Consider the following 15,995-nt stretch of genomic DNA (forward strand, 5'->3'; position numbering starts at 1 on the left):
AAAAATCTAAGGTGGTGTGTGCTGGTGGGAAATAATTGCCCCAAATTATAAGACTGCACTAGCTGTGTGATTTTGTCAGTGAATGTCTGTTGGCTCCATTTGCTTCATCTGTAAATAGGAATAATGATAAATTCTACATATCAGGTGGTGAGTGTGAGAATTAAATTATGTCATATATGTGACTGTGTTCTCTAAACACATAAGTGCAATGCAAATATTAACAGCTACCAGATTTGCTTTGCACTGGGGAGAATTTAGGTTTATGTGAGGGCGTACTTACTAACACCATTGTGACATTGCTCCTGGGTGTATATTGGAGAGTTTGTGTTTGAGTAATTATAGGAGTACAGATTCACTGTTTATATAGAGCTAAGGCGGTAGAGCTCCAGGTAGTTTAGAGCTTTCTTTAAGAAGAATCTAAGTGCTCGCTTCGGCAGCATATACACTAAAATTGGAACAATACAGAAAAGATTAGCATGGCCCCTGCGCAAGGATGACATGCAAATTCGTGACGCGTTCCATATTTTTTGATTTGGGAGAATGGCATTGAAACGTATAATATCATATATGAAACGAATCACCGAAAAAAAAAAGAATCTAAGATCCAAGCTTCTCAATTTCATAGAAATACTTCATGTTCATAGGGCGTGTATCCCAGGAGCTAGATATGCTTCGTCTCTGAAGTTGCTTTCCTTCTCAGACACTCAGGAGGCAAGAATACGTTAAAAACCCCCTCTGAAGATCAGGTCAGCTATGCAGCTTCCCTCCGTGCCCCAGAATTACCAGGACTCTTGTCCCAGGTTGGCCAGATCCCTGAAGCTAAGCGTGAAGATTTTGCTGGTCCAAGCCGTTTTGTGAATATCAAGGGATAAGAAAATGGCAACCCACTCCAGTGTTCTTGCCTCGAGAATCCCAGGGACGGGGGAGCCTGGTGGGCTGCCGTCTATGGGGTCGCACAGAGTCGGACACGACTGAAGCGACTTAGCAGCAGCAGCAAGAACTATTCAGGAACATAATTAAGAACTCAAATCTCCCCCATACTTTTGTGTGATGTCAGTTTTACATGTTCATTTAGTACTAAGAGGCCCTCTGTTAGTGGGATGGATGCGGATGGTTCTAATAAGAATGAAAGTCAGGGAGGGGAACTGAACACACCAAGAAGAAGAGAAATTACATTGAGCTGTGTGGGTGTGTTGGGGAGAGGAAGGGTAGGAGGTTAAATCAGGAAAGGCTTCTTGAAAAAGGTGAAAGATGGGTCTGATTTGGACATGCAGAGATACACAAGGCTGGAGGGGTCAGGTGGATGAGTGTGGATTTCTGAGAGGAAGGAAAGGAGACAAAGAAGAGAGGCACCTGGCATGTTGGAGTAGACAGGAGCCCAGGTTAGGGATGGGTGTAGTATGAAGAGAGGTAGCTCTTAGGGGCCCCCACAAACATCTGAGTGTTAGAGAGGGAGCACTAATCACTCCAGGAGGGCTCTAGTTATTGAGGTTCATAAAAGAAATGGAACATACTTTTTGGTAAAAGAATAGCGATGTTTACTGACTACAAGTAGCGATGTTTACTACTACTGTGTGCTTGCACTGTGTTGAACCCACAGTATTATCATATTTAATGCTCAGAACAGCCCTGTGAGATCTATGCTGCAAGTAACTGCTTTATGGGGCTTCCCAGGTGGCTCAGTAGTAAAGAATCTGCCTGCCAAGCAGGAGACACAGGGCAGATAGGTTCAATCCCTGGGTCAGGAAGAGCCCCTGGAGTAAGAAATGGCAACCCACTCTAGTGTTCTTGCCTGGAAGACTTAATGGACAGAAGAACCTGATGGACTACAGCCTGTGGCTGAGCACACATGCAACTTTGTTTTACAGATAAGGACTCTGAGACTTCAGTATTAACATCTCCAACCAGAATTAGAACTCAGGTCTATCTGATTCTGGAACCTGTGTGCTTAACCACACATACATTGTGAAAATAAAATGTATGTGACCAATTACAAAGCTGAAAAACTGTAGTTCAAGCATCGTGTAATGCGGAGGGCAAGCATGGCAGTACAAAAGGCTTTATCTGTAATGGCAGGTTATTGGGTAGGACCTTCTGGGGAAGGTGACTTTAGGAACAGTTCTGGCTTGACAGAATGATTCCCTTTTCCTTTGCATAGATTTAGAGGATCTTGAGGTGCCTTCGATTTTGTATAGTCTGCCTGTAGTCCCTGCTCAACTGTAGAGATGTGTTTTGTTTTGTTTTTTTTTTTCATCATAGCAGCCCTGTGGGTTGGCAGAGCAGGGTCTGTTGATGAGAAAGCTGGACTTTAGAGAGTAACCAAGGCCAGGGAGGTGATGGGGGTACCATGAGACCTGGTGCCGTGCTGTGCTAAGCCACTTCGGTCGTGTTTGACTTTGCAACCATATAGACTATAACCCACCAGGCTCCTCTGTCCATGGCATTCTCCAGGCAAGAATACTGGAGTGGGTTGCTGAGCCCTCCTTCAGGGGATCTTCCTGACCCAGGAATCAAACCCATATCTCTTACATCTCCTGCATTGACAGGCAGGTTGTTAACCATTAGTGCCACATGGGAAGCCCATGCTCTTTTTTTTTTTAAACTAACTCAGAGAATGACCTTTAGAATCACACCATTGTTTTCCATATATCTAGCATGGGCCTGATTAGGAGAAAGGAACTCTATTACTAGATTACAAAATTCTCATTAGCTTGACCCAAATAAAGGAAAAGCGATTGGAATTCTGGGGCTGCATCTCTCCAGAGTTCCTCACTCTGTCCTGAGTTTACGTAGTGAGCATAGACTTGGTCTGTGTTTGTATTAGTGCTTTTACTTGGTCTTTAATGGGACCCCCTAAGGGAGGGAAGATAGATGACATCACTTGCCAGATGGCAGGACTGAAGTACACAGCTTCGGCTCTGTCACTGACTTGACCTTCGGCCTTAGACAAGTACCATAAGCCTTCTGAGCTTTGCATGCTCCTCTGTGAAATAAAAGTATTCTGTTACCTGAAAGATGTGAGGGTTAAATAAAATGCTATATGTGAAGCACTTAGCATGGTCCTGGGCAAGTAGTAGATACTCAGGAGTAAATGGGATGAATTGAAGCTCTCATCACCATTGGCTCACTTTGAACCAGGGCCAGGGAACCCTCTTGGCTTCTGGGTCTTGGGCTGCTGTGAAAAAGGGGGCTTCAGCCCCACTGCCAGGAATAGGAAATCCTTGCAGGGAGCTCGGGCGTATTGTCCCCCCACCTCACACCTGACCTGCTCTGGGGCAGGGCTGGCTGGCTGTCCTCGGTGCCAGGCCCACAGTGGAGCCTTAGTGCAGCTTCCTGGACCTCCTTTGTAAAAGCTCTATAAGATCTGCACTGGTCTAATGGGGGAGGGATGTTTGGCTTGATTCTGAGTCTCTTACTCATTTAAGAACTGCCACTTCTTGTCTATTGCTTGAGTATTTCACAGCTGTTATTGGTGTCAGGGAGTTCGGTGGATCCCTTGGCAGCTTGTGAGGTGGGCAGGCACCTGCGAGCTCACTTGCCTCATGTGAGAATGACTTCACCCTGGGACGCCATTGATAGTTCTCTTGTCTGCTCCTGTAAAATTCCTCTGTCTTAAAGGCCAATTTCTTTTAAGATCAATCTTTCCTTAACCTGTAAGATTCTTGAACCCTGATAAATGTAATGTTTTGCTTCTAGCTTGCATTATGGTGTTTGATCTTACCTCTTCGTTTCTCCCATGGTAGGTGATATCTCTCCTGGGAAAAGCTCTGGATTGGGAGTTGGAAGTGCAGGTTCTAGCTGGGGCATCAGAATTTCCTTGGACAAGTTGCTGTACCTTTTTTGAGCCTCAGTTTCTCCATGTGTAGATAAAATGGTGTTCAACTCCTTTTTGGTTTGTATCTTTTTAGCAGTAGGCCTCTTTTATTCCAAGTAAAATCTTGCATAGAGCCGTGTTACAGAGACCGAAAATGTATCATGGGGAACAGAGCTGCTGTGACTTAAGCAAGTAATTTTAAAGAGAAACAGTATGGAATAAAAAGAAAAATACATATACTTTGGAGTAGAGGGAACCTGAGTTCGACTGTGTCAGTAACTAGCAGTGTTAGAGCAAACTAAGACTTCAGTTTTTCAATAATTACACATTTGTAAGTTGAGCCAATAATACCTGCTGAGTTTTTAGCAGAATTGTCATAAAGATCAAGAATAATGTATCTTCATCCCCCAGTGAATGTTCTGTCAGACAGAAGGACAAAGATTGGTCTGTTACCGAATTACTCTCATAGAAGAGCATCCAATTTTATATTATTCGTGGGTTCAAATGGTAAGTCACCCAGTGTGATTTATTCTTGAGCTTAGGCATTTGTTCACTTCAGGAAACACTTGTTTATATATTGTTCATTTTGCAGGAGGCCATTATAGAGACTCTAGAGCCAGCCTGCCTGGGTTTGAAGCTTGCCTCTACTGTTTACCTGCTGTGTAATCTTGGGCAAGTTATTTGATATTTTCTTGTGGGGATAATAATGCCTACCTCCTCAGGAGTTTTGTTTTTGTTTTTTAAACTATGGTGACAAATTCCTGTCCAGTCCTGTGGAAAGAGAAACGTTAGAGCACAGGTTGGAGGGAGAGTCTGGTGTGTAGCACCAGTGATAACAGCTCAAAATTTAGCAGGTGGCTCGTCTGTCCCCAGTAGCGTATTTCTGCATTCTGGTTGTAGAAATCTTTTCTGCCTCATTCAAACGTGCTGTGTGTTTGTTCAGTTGTTTTTTAAATGTTAGCAGGCACAGGTTTGGGCGAGGGTCTTGTATACCTAGAAGAAATAGGAAATTAGTCCCTCATTTTACATATGGAGCAGGGGAGGATATAAGCTTCACTAACAAGCCATAGCATATGTGGTGGCAGAACCAACTTGGATCCTATACATCATTCAGGACTTTGTCCCTGTTACACAACAAAGGACTCACTTTTTAGAAAGACCAGATAAACAGTTCTTATTAATGAAAAGTAACAAAACATAGTATTTAATAATTTACAGGGAAACAGGAAGTCTGAGGGTATGGGGTTTTCCCCCAGAGGTTGTGGGCCATTAGATTCTCTTACGTGCTTAAAAGACTGAAAGTGAGGTGGAACTGTCACACAGGACTCAAGTGGTCAGAGTTTTTGAGCCAGGGCTCACAAGGGAGGGGATTTCTGATGTGCAGTGTGCGTGGCTGATGGAATGGTATTCTCAAATGATACACATGCTACTACCTTACCAGAAGTGGGAACTTATTCATCTGACTGGAAATTTAGGCTCAGAGTAGCTAAGTCAGTTGCCCAAGATTCTGCAGCTTCAAAATAATGAAACCATGTTTCAGCTCCAGAGCTGTCTGATTCCAAAAGCCAATGTGTTTCCTACAAGACATGCTTGCCCACTTCAAGTGAGAATGAACATTCTCAGGAGGGTTGAGCTCCAGTTGGAGCCACACCTTTGGAGGACCTCTGTAAAAAGAGAAAGTTCCAGAGCCTGAGGCATGCTGCATTGCCCTGTTTTTCCCCCTAGAGTGAGTGGGTGTGTAGATGTCCACCGTGTGGGTTCCTCAAGGTAGGAAGAGAGTGCATCTACCATTCGGAGGCAGAGGCTGCTCCCGAGGGTGGAGCAGAGTTCTTCAGGTGGCTTTTGATGGGACTGGTCTTAATACCAGGTTGCATCTGTTCAGGTCAGGTGATCAGTGCTGGGCTGATAGTGATAGATGACCCTGTCCCCTAAATGACAACTGGAAGGGCCTTTAGAGATTATTTAGACCAACCCTCTCATTGTGTGTGTGCGTGTGTGTGTAAATGCGACAATTGAGAGATAATTCACATACTATACAGTTTAAGGTGTACAAATTCGGTGGTTTTTTTTTCCACCTTATTTTGAGATAGAATTAACATATGGCCCTGTATAAATTAGGTGTGCAGTGTATTGCCTTGACTTACATGCAACATGAAATGATCGCAGTAAGTTCAGTGAACATCACCTCATACAGATAGAAAACATTTTCTCCTTTGTGATGGGAACTCAGGATGTACTCTCCTAACTTTCATATATAACGTACGGTGGTGGTAGTTTTATTTGTCATGCTGTACATTACATCCCTAGTACTTATAACTGAAAATTTCAATGATTTTTATATATTTGTTCAGTTGTGCTACTGTGACCTTTTTATTTGGTTGTTCTACACGGCATGTGGGATCTTAGTTCCCTTATCAGGAATCAAACCCACATCCCCTTCAGTGGAAGAGTGGAGTCTTTGACTGGACTATCAGGGAGGTCCCGAGGACGTTTTCTTTGCCTCAGAAAGAAACCCTGAACTCTTGCTATCGCCGCCTGAGCCCTCCTCCTGCCCCCAGTGCCTCCATTTCTAAGCAACCACTGATACTACTTCTCTTCCTATAGATTTGCCTATTCTGGACATTTCATATAAATGGAATCGTACAGTTCTGTGTGCTCTTATTTGATTGGTTTCATCAGTTTAATGTAATGTTTCCAAGGTTCACCCGTATTTTAGCATATATCAGAAATTCATTCCCTTTTATGGCTAATATTCCGCTGTATGGACATTTTGTATAATTCATCCATCACTTGATGGACTCTTGTTTCCACCTTTTGGCTATTATATATAATGATTTTGTGTTTGTGTAGATGTTTTGTGTGGCTTCTCAATTTTCAGGCAGACAGATTGAGTAGGGTGATTTTCTCCATTCCCAGTGCTTTGCCCAATGTGTTCTGTGGCTGGAGGAGGCTGCTGTACCATCCACTTGACTAGGATGGTAATTAATTGTGAGGAAAAGGTCCGTCTAGTCAAGGCTATGGTTTTTCCAGTGGTCATGCATGGGTGTGAGAGTTGGACTGTGAGAGTTGGCTGAGTGCCGAAGAATCGATGCTTTTGAACTGTGGTGTTGGAGAAGACTCTTGAGAGTCCCTTGGACTGCAAGGAGATCCAAGCAGTCCATCCTAAAGGAAATCAGTCCTAAATATTCATTGGAATGACTGATGCTGAAGCTGAAACTCCAATACTTCGGCCACTTCATGCAAAGAGTTGACTCATTGGAAAAGACCCTGATGCTGGGAGAGATTGGGGGCAGGAGGAGAAGGGGACGACAGAGGATGAGATGGCTGGATGGCATCACTGACTCGATGGAGATGAGTTTGAGTGAACTCTGGGAGTTGGTGATGGACAGGGAGGCCTGGCGTGCTGCGATTCATGGGGTTGCAAAGAGTCGGACACGACTGAGCGACTGAACTGAACTGGAGCATATAGGGATTTATGGAAGAATTGAGATTATTTTTAGTTTTAGGGCCTTCTGTTCCTCCCTTCAGGTAGACTATAAAGTGGCATGATACTTTCCACTGACCCTTAGCGTAACTCTGGGCAAATGACTTGACTTCTGTAAGCCTGCGTTTTCCTGTTTGAAAAGTAGAATCAATTCCCACCTTGCCGTGTTAAGAACAGCAGTATAGATAAAGTATCAGCATAATTCCTGGGTGTCTTAAGTGGTACCATTATTTGGGAAGATACTGGAGGGGCTAAGGAAAATGGCCACAAGGGGGACCTGTAGTGCTCCAGAGCAGCCACTAGATGGCAGAGAAACAGCAAGAAAAGTTTGGTTGGTGACGCAGCTGAGACTTCGCAAGGTGTCTTGAGTGGAAAGAGTACAAAGTCTTGAGCTGCTGAAAACAGAGCCCACTGCCCACAGTGTCTTGCCACTCGTACCTGCAGTCAGTGCTTCAATTCTAAGACCCTGTACTGCCCTCCAGAGCCAGTGATCTTGCTTCTCATATCTCAAAATAACTGAGTATCTTTCAGTTAACCTTCACCCAAGCATCAGTCTTCTCCACCCACCCACTCCTTTTTTTTTCTTTCTTAAAATTGGATCATGAACCGAGCCTTTATGCAGGCTGGGTCTTTGGGGACCTTGCAGACGTGTGTAGATAGATATGTTCTGTGTAGACGTGCTCTGTCTGTACCTACAGCAGCATCGGATTTGGTCTGCCAGAGAGGAGTGAAACATCTGTGTGGGGCATGGGAGCTGGAGGGAACTGGTTTATTTCAGGCCTTTGGGGCTTGGCAGGAATATGTGTAAGCAGAGAACTCCTTAAGGCTGTGTACTGAGACTATTAGATGAGATGACCTCCACATCCTCTTTGGGTTCTGAGCCTAGATGGCCGGAATGGGTGGGTAATGGGAGTTTTCAACTTTTCCCTGGGGCATTCAGAAAGATTTCCTACTGCTTGTTTTCTCCTAGTGACATTTTCCTCCCAAGGAAGGAAGTTTATATCTAGCGGAGTTGAGGCTCTTCATTTTGGCAGCGCTCACGAGTAGAAGATGGAAAAATCAAGGAGTTAGTGGCAGGTTGGTGGGATCCTGGGGCTGGAAGTAGTCTTGAAAGGTTATATCCATAACCTTGCATACGGGCTTATGAATGTCTGAATTAGAAGGAAGCTGAACTAGTCCTGGGGCCCCTACAGCCAGAGTGAGAGGGTCTTGGGCAGGCCTGAGGCTTAACCAGATCCTGGCCGTTTCTCATCAGGCCTGGCCCTTCGGTTCACTGGAAGCCAGTTGGCTCTGTGTCCAATCTTATGTCTCTGTCACCTTTTCTTAACCTGCGTGTGAGCCTCTCCTTGTATCCAGCATGGTGTCAAGCACATAGTGAGTTCAGATATTTGAACAGAAGAAAGTCAGGAAGAGGAAGAGGGAGCCAGGAATGCAAAAGAAACCAACAGGGGAAGAAACATGTATGGGGTCATAATATCATCTGTTTGTAAAGCTGTTGATAAAACACTTTCACGTTCATCTTCAGAAAAGCCTGTGAGGCAAGTAGACCAGGTATTTATTTTACAAAAGGAGAAAACTGGCGTAGGGTTGGGCTTCTGTGAGATTGACAGACCGAGTCAGAGTCTTCTGGCTCTGAGTCCGGTGCGCCCTCTCCTCAAGGCCCCACGTCCGCATAGACGATACCCCCTTTCCACTCGGCGGCTCCTGCGGTCAGGAAAGCTAGGGCCGGCGTTCCACTGATGTACGCAGTGGGTGGGGCTCATCCTCAGCACTGCTCACGTCCCTTTTCCCTCGTGAAGCCACCTTCCCCTGGGATAGGTGGTGGTTGTCACTTGGTCAGACTGAGGTAGAAATGACTCAGGGGAAACCAGGCTGGCAACTGCTGTTTTGGCTTCCAGATTCAGCAGTCTGGGTTTTGCTTCCTTCATGAGTTTTTTCCCTTCAGATGTTAAAGGGTAAACAACCTTGTTTTGAGACTGGGAAACCGGACGATAGGAAAGAAGGAGCATTAAAAGGGTTGCAGGGTGGTTTTAAAATTAACATGGAGGCTGTAGGCGTTGGAGTAAAACACATCTAGGTTTCAAACCATCTGCTCTTGAATACCTGTGACTTTGGACAAGCCCATTAGGCCACTCTCAGCTTCCTCTCAGTTTCCTCTTAAAATTGACCAACGCCCTTGTTAGAGGGCTGGGGAGGATCGGAGATGGGGTATGGGGAACGGCCTGTGTGCTTCCCCAGGACAGATCCTGGGTTGTCTTCTGCTCTGGGAAGCTGGGAGCAGGAATCCCAGGCCTGGTTCTTGGGAAGCTCACCCCAGAGGTATAGAATCTGTTGCATTTGTCCTTTCCCAGGAGAAGGGGGAGGATGTCTTTAAACTTCTTGCTGGCTGCTGGGCCCTGGGACAAAGGGGAGACAAGCCCCAGGGCTGAGACAATCATGTCTTTATTATCTCAGATGTCTCAGGCCTGTCCCCCGCCTGGAGATATATGGCCAGGAAGGCTAGCTGCATGGCCTCGGCGCGATTCCAGGTTCTCGGAATGTCTGGCTGTTTTATAGCAAACAAGATCACGCACAACAGCCCAGCATCCAGGCATCTCCGCCCCAGCAAGTTCTTTCTCTCTGCCAGCTTGTAAAACAGTGGGACCTACAGCAGTGTGACACAGGCCCCATGCCTCTTGGGGTCCCAGCAGCCTGGTACAGGGCAGCAGTCCTGGGCAATGGTGAACCCATCTAAGACTCTGGGCACAGGGCCAGCAGTGCAGGCCTGGCCGTACCCAGGGACAGTCTTTCAGGCCAGGCCCTGCCTGGCTCAGTCCTCACTTGGAAGCTCTGGGCTGCCCTGATTCTAGCCCACTTCTCTCCCTTTTGACCCCTGGGGAGCAGCTGTAGGGAGCCACTGAGAAGGCTTGTTTACAGATGCATTTGGCACGGGCTGGGGAGACCAGCAGTGATGAGTCCTTGAGTTCCAGCTTCCAGCTGCTCCCAGGTGTTGGGGAGCCTTGCACTCTGGGCCCTGAAGAAAGAGTCCTCAGTGTTGTGTTTGGCTGAGGCTTCGGGAACTTGGAGATGAGGAGACCAGGAGACAGTGGGTCAGATGGCCGTCAGGGCATCATTTATAACAAAGCCACGTGGGCTGGCCCTTTGGGAGGCCTTGTGCAAGAACCAGGGCTTGGAGGGCCAGGCCGGGGCTTTTCTTGGGGGCCCTGAAAGGGGAATGGGCTCCTGCAGTCCTGGGTACTGGTGGATGGAGATGCTTTAATCTACTCTCTTAACTCCTTTGTGCTGGAGAAGGAACCGAGAGGAACAGCCATAAATCTGTAGCTTTTCAGAGCTTCCAAGGGTTCGAACCCCTGCTCTGCTGTCCTTTATCAGGCCAGCAGCCCACTGTGCGGCCGTCTAGGGCTTGGCAGATGTCTGTGTTGCATTTTCTTCTAGAATGCATGCCTCGGGTCACTTGACATTTATTCAGTGCTTTCTGAAACCCTCCTGCCCCATGCCACATAAAATAGAAGATCCAGATCTCTGCCTGAATCAGGAGCTCACAGTCTGAGGGGGAGAATGTGAGCATTAGAAGCAACAGCGTGTGTGACACAGTGGATCTGCACAAGGGGCACCCACCCGTTCTCTACTGCAGCGTGTCCCCTGCCAGCTGCAGTCTGGGGTGTGCACCCTGATGCACCCCGCCCAGCGAGTCTCCGCCTGGCGAGCATTCTCTGCCGTTAGCAGCAGTCGTGATGGCTCCTGGCTGAGCACCCGCTGTGTTGTGTGGCAGGCAACATACTAAGTGCCTACGTGCTTTACCTTCACAGCAGCTCAGTGGATCCCTGAGGAAGCAGGTGAAACGACTTACGCCAGGGACGCAGCTGGGACACGGTGGAGCTGGGATTTATTTGACTCCAGAGCTTTTGACCATTAGACTTCCCTGGAGAGGAAGTATTAGAATAGCCAGGGGACAAGTGGTGTATGTAATGTGAAGTGCTTATTTAAGTCACAAGATTTATTTTGAAATGTCAGATAGAACTAACAAAGCAAGGGTGTTTTGTTGCTCAAAGGCAGGGGGCATAGGTTAAAGGTTGGGAACCCCTTTCTTGCTAATGATCTGAGCCCTCTCCTGGGTGAACTGGACAGAGCTCTTACCCTTGAGGGCAAGTTGGAGGGGAGTCACCTGCCTTTCCCCTCGCCATGCTGGGCTCCTGCTATCAGGTGAAGCCTGTCAGGCTTGCAGACAGGTGCCTGAGCAGCCTGGAGCCCAGGAATCATGTTCTGTACTGAGCTTCCCCTGGTGCTGAGAGGAGAGGGCTGAGTGTGTGTGTGTGTGTGTATGGCGGGGGTAGGGGGTGGCTTTGGTACCTGGTCAGATGGGAAGGGGAGAACAAGCATCCCAGGTCACACTGAAGGGAGTGTGGCAGAGAGCTCACTCACTGGACCCCAACCTCCATCACGGTCCAGTTCAGTAGGCTCTGAGACGGCACCGATGGGGAAGCTGAGATTCTGGGGCTAGCGTCTCTGAGGCCGCCCAGCTAGCGAGAGGGCTTGAAGACGATCAGTCCCAGGCCCGTGCGGCTCCAGCTCAGGCCCTGTCCACCGCGCGGTACCTGTTCTCTCGAAGCATGATTCTGAAGTCACCCTTACTTAACCCCCTTCTGATTCGAATGAGTGCTCTGCCCCCCGCCTCCTGGACTGAAGCAGCCTCAGTTCATTGCAGCAGCCCTGCGTCCTCCTGGTCACTTCTCTGGACCCCGTCCAGTTTTGTGATGAATCAGAGGTACAGCAGCGCACCCTGTCCTGGCTGTTATAGCCATCAGCTATTCCTGAAACTTCCCAGGTGGCTCCAGCCGCAGTCCCAAGAAGGAAGAGGAGGAGGCCCGGGCTGCAGGAGGTGCTGAAAGGTGGGAGGAGGAGGGATGAGGAGACACCCAGGGGATTCTTGTGTCGTCCGAACCTGATGGCACCGGGAACCCACAGTGCCATCCCCTGCACCCCAGCAAACGCCCTTCCTCATTCTTGAAGAAACAGCCAGGGTGCTGGCCGAGGAAGACCCTCAGCATCCTTTGTTGCCCTTCCCAATCCACAAAGCGCTTCCCCACTCACTGCTTCCCGAGAGCCACGGTGGTGGGGGCACGGGGCGGGAGGCTGTACAGGAAAGAGGCTTTGGAGTTAGCCATGAGTCTTGCTCTCTGCTACAGGTGAGACGGAGAGGTGACTAACCTGCTTCAGATGCCACAGGCAGCCAGCCGTGGAGCTGGAATGAGAGCTCCATGTCCCGGGGTCTAGAAGGAGGCCTCACGAGACCAGAAGGGAGAAGCAGCATCCACAGGACTCTGGTTCAGTGCTGGTTAAAGTCCTGTCTAGGAATCTGCTTGTTTCTGTGTACTTGTAATCTGTTTATTTTCCTTCCGTTTCCTAGTAAAAGATCTTCCTGAAAAATACCTCCCTTTTTGGCTGAACTGAAGGGGAAAAGGACTCATCTATACCTTGGTCCAGGCTAGAAGCTCTAGAGCCAGGTGTTGGAGCAACCCATTGAGTTTAACGCTGTTTGTGGTGGGCAGGATGCTGACAGGCTCTCTGGCAGGCTTGGAGCCAGGCCTAAAGTCTTCAGCCATGCTAGCCAGGGCAGGGGGTAGTGGGCCAGGCTGCTGTTTCCAGCCGTGGCTTTGTCAGCCCTAGCAGAGTGACACCATTCTGTCCTCAGAGTGACACCTTCCTCATTCTCTGCCCCAGAGAAAGCTGTCTACAGAGCAAAGTGTAGCTTCCCGGCAGAGGGGCAGAGTTGAGCTGAGCCCAGCTAGAGACGGATAGTGCTGTTTTGTGGGGAGGGGTCGGCCCAAGACTGAGGCTCTTTGGCACAGGAAGCACCAAAGGTGGGTCTAGGCCAGCAATGGGGATGAGGAAAGATGAAGAGGCTTGCGGGTGGAACCGGAGGGGTGCCCGGTGACACAGTATATCCTGCCCGGGAGCCTGGAGGTCTGGTCTCTGGCTGTGGGCACGTCTTCCCTTCTGTGGGCCTCAGTGTCCTTGTTTGTAAAGTGGGGATAAATCCTGCACTTGCCTCCCAGCTGGTTTATCCGACAGGAGGTATTCTGTTGTGTTATTCGCTTGTGACTGTGACACACGGGAGCGCTGGTAGGCTGTATTAGTGGGGCCTGACTGCAGCCAGGCAGTGTTCAGTCAGTGGCGATCGTGTGGGGTATTGGTGATACGCAGAGCGTCCCAAGGGGCCTGGCCAGGCCATGTCACTCCCCAAGCTCCGAGGAGGCTGTGCTTTCCTGATGCTACAAAGTCCCTGGGTACCTGGGGGATGCAGAACCAAACTGAGGATAGAGGGGTTAGCTCAGAGAGGAGACGCTCCCAGGCTGCAGGCTGGTGAAGGTGGAGCTGGGCTGGAAAGAAGCGAGGCTGCAGGAGTAGGGCCTTGTCTCCGGGCTCACCCAGTGGTTGCTGGCTTGAACCAGGACCAGTCTGTGCCAAAGCTTGGTCTGGATCCCTCCTGCCTCTCTTGGCGCCATCTCCGCATCTATCAATCTCTGGGCCTCAGGTGGCTTCTTCTGGGTCCCCATTTGCCTTTTCAGTTGTGGGGTTTTGCCATGGCCTTGCCAGGCTGGGGGAGTGGCTGATGGGGCTGGAGGCTGGCCCTGCTCTAAGGTCACATGCAGTCGGTTCTCTCACTAGACCAGGAGTCCCCTGAGGGCAGGGTCCAGGTGTGAATTGTCTCTGGTCTCCCATGTCCATCGCGGAGCCTGTAATCCCTGCATCCCGACCAGAGGGCTCAGCCCCTGCTGGCCTCGGTTGTTGGGCTGGCAGAGTTGGCCCTCCTCCCTCACAGGTGGCATGGGTGGGAGTGGGGGTGGGCACCGAATCAGAGTATATGGCTCCTTGTGTCCAGCTTCCTCTTCCTGGCTGGCCCAAGGCTTGGGAACAGTGGCTGCCTTTCTGGGGCAGCTGGGGCACCTGGCCAGAGTATGCTCTGTCGGGCACTGTCAGCTCTTCAGCAAGCCCCGGTCCTCCTCTTAACCTAGAGAAGGCCCCGGGTTATTGGTGTTGTTCTTGGCGGACCACCGGGCCCCTCAGCAAACAGGGAGGCGAGTGTGCACCCGGCCTGGGCCTGTTTGTGTTGGCCTCGCCAGGCGGGGGATTAGCTCAGCTGGGCTGCTAATTGCCTCCGAAGTGCCGGCCGGGATGCTGACAAGGGCTGGGCCTCCAGGCCCCTCCTCCCCAGCAGGCACGATGCCAGGCCTGGGGGCCTGGCCCAGAAGGGCCCCCTTCTCTCCCCTGTCAGCGCCTGCTTGGCCTGGACCCTTGAGAGGCGGGCAGGGGGTCAGCAGGGCTGGCGGCTCAGGAAGGGATGGGGGGAGATGCCTATGAAGTCATCGCCTGGGCCAGGCCAGGCCACCCTGCCCCCCTCCCCCACATCCCATAGACCTTCTTGAGTCAGACGCCTTCTCCTGAAGCTCAGCATTTTCTCGTCTTACTAGGAAGCTGCTGGAGTCCTCTGCCGAGATGCCTTCTGGTCCCTCAGCACCTTCCTCTCTCCTGGTGTCTTCTGTTACTGTGTCTGCCCTCCTACCCTCTGCCTTTTCCTCACTCAGCCTTTCTCGGCTCCTCTCAGTTGCTCAGAACTGTATACTTCCTTCTCTTCATTTTCCTGTGTTCTATGGCTCTTAAACCCTGCCTCTGGTCTCCCCAAGACTTCCTTGGGCCACTGGCTGTCCAGAAAGAGCTGAGAAGGAAGTCTGCTTTAATCACAAGCTTTCCAGAACGCTTCAGGCCTGAGTCTGAGGACATCGTCAAGGATGGATCTGGACATGGCCTTTGTGAGCTGACCGGGCCTAGGAGTCCTGGAAACCTTCCATCCTCAGAGGCGGAGCTGCTGGGCCCCACTGCCTAAGCTTCCTGCAGCTCCGACATGCTCCCCTCCACTCCTGACTGCCCTCCTTCACCGTCCTCCCTGTTCTAGTCCCGCGTCTCACCCTTGTTGGGACCTCGATCTAGCCTCTTCTCCTGGGGCCCAGGGGCAGCTTTACCACTGCTTGACTGCTCCAGGCTGTCTCGATCCCACTTTCCTGCCTGGGAATCTCCAACCTGAGCCGGCCGCCGGCATCTGAGCTCTGAGGGGCGGGGCCGAAGCAGGACCAGGACCCTGGGACACCTGCCTTCAGTGCTTGGCCTGATCCACAGTCCGCGCTCCTCCTCGGCTCATCCTCTGTCTGACCCCGTCAGTCTCAGAGCTACCTTAACTGCCCATGGCATTCCTGAAAAGGGAGTAATATTTATAGTAGTCACTGCCATTTGTTGAACTTCACATGGTTTATTTGACATCCCCAAGAAATAGATTCTATCATTATTTCATCCTATATGATGAATGAAGCTGGGGCAGGGGGAACAGCCCCATATCACAAACGAAGGAAATGAGTTCCAGAGAGGGGCAGTGCGTTGCTCAAGGCTCCATGTAGTGAAAAAGTGGCAGTGCTGGGATTCCAACCCAGGTCACTTGGATGGCAAAGCCTGGGTCCTTTTCCCGCTTCTAGAGAGTGCTTGGGCAGGGACATCTCCACTGCTTTGCTCCACCATCTTGGACCCTCTATCACCAAGGACTTGACCCTGATGTGAGCATGTGTCCTGTTCTGGACCCAGTCCCTTCCCCCAGTCCTTCACCAGTTTGTGTGTAGCCCTGCTATCCTGAAAGCACTTTGCTTCGGC

General features: G+C 49.8%; 1 non-coding gene across 1 annotated transcript; it reads left to right on the forward strand.

Moving 5' to 3' along the window:
• Positions 1-421: 421 nt before the first annotated feature.
• On the forward strand, positions 422-528 carry LOC138985089 (U6 spliceosomal RNA). The gene has a single exon (XR_011462352.1). It is a non-coding gene; the product is annotated as a U6 spliceosomal RNA (small nuclear RNA).
• Positions 529-15,995: the final 15,467 nt, after the last annotated feature.

Source organism: Bos mutus, chromosome 2 (assembly GCF_027580195.1).
Source record: "Bos mutus isolate GX-2022 chromosome 2, NWIPB_WYAK_1.1, whole genome shotgun sequence".
Lineage (NCBI taxonomy): Eukaryota > Metazoa > Chordata > Mammalia > Artiodactyla > Bovidae > Bos > Bos mutus.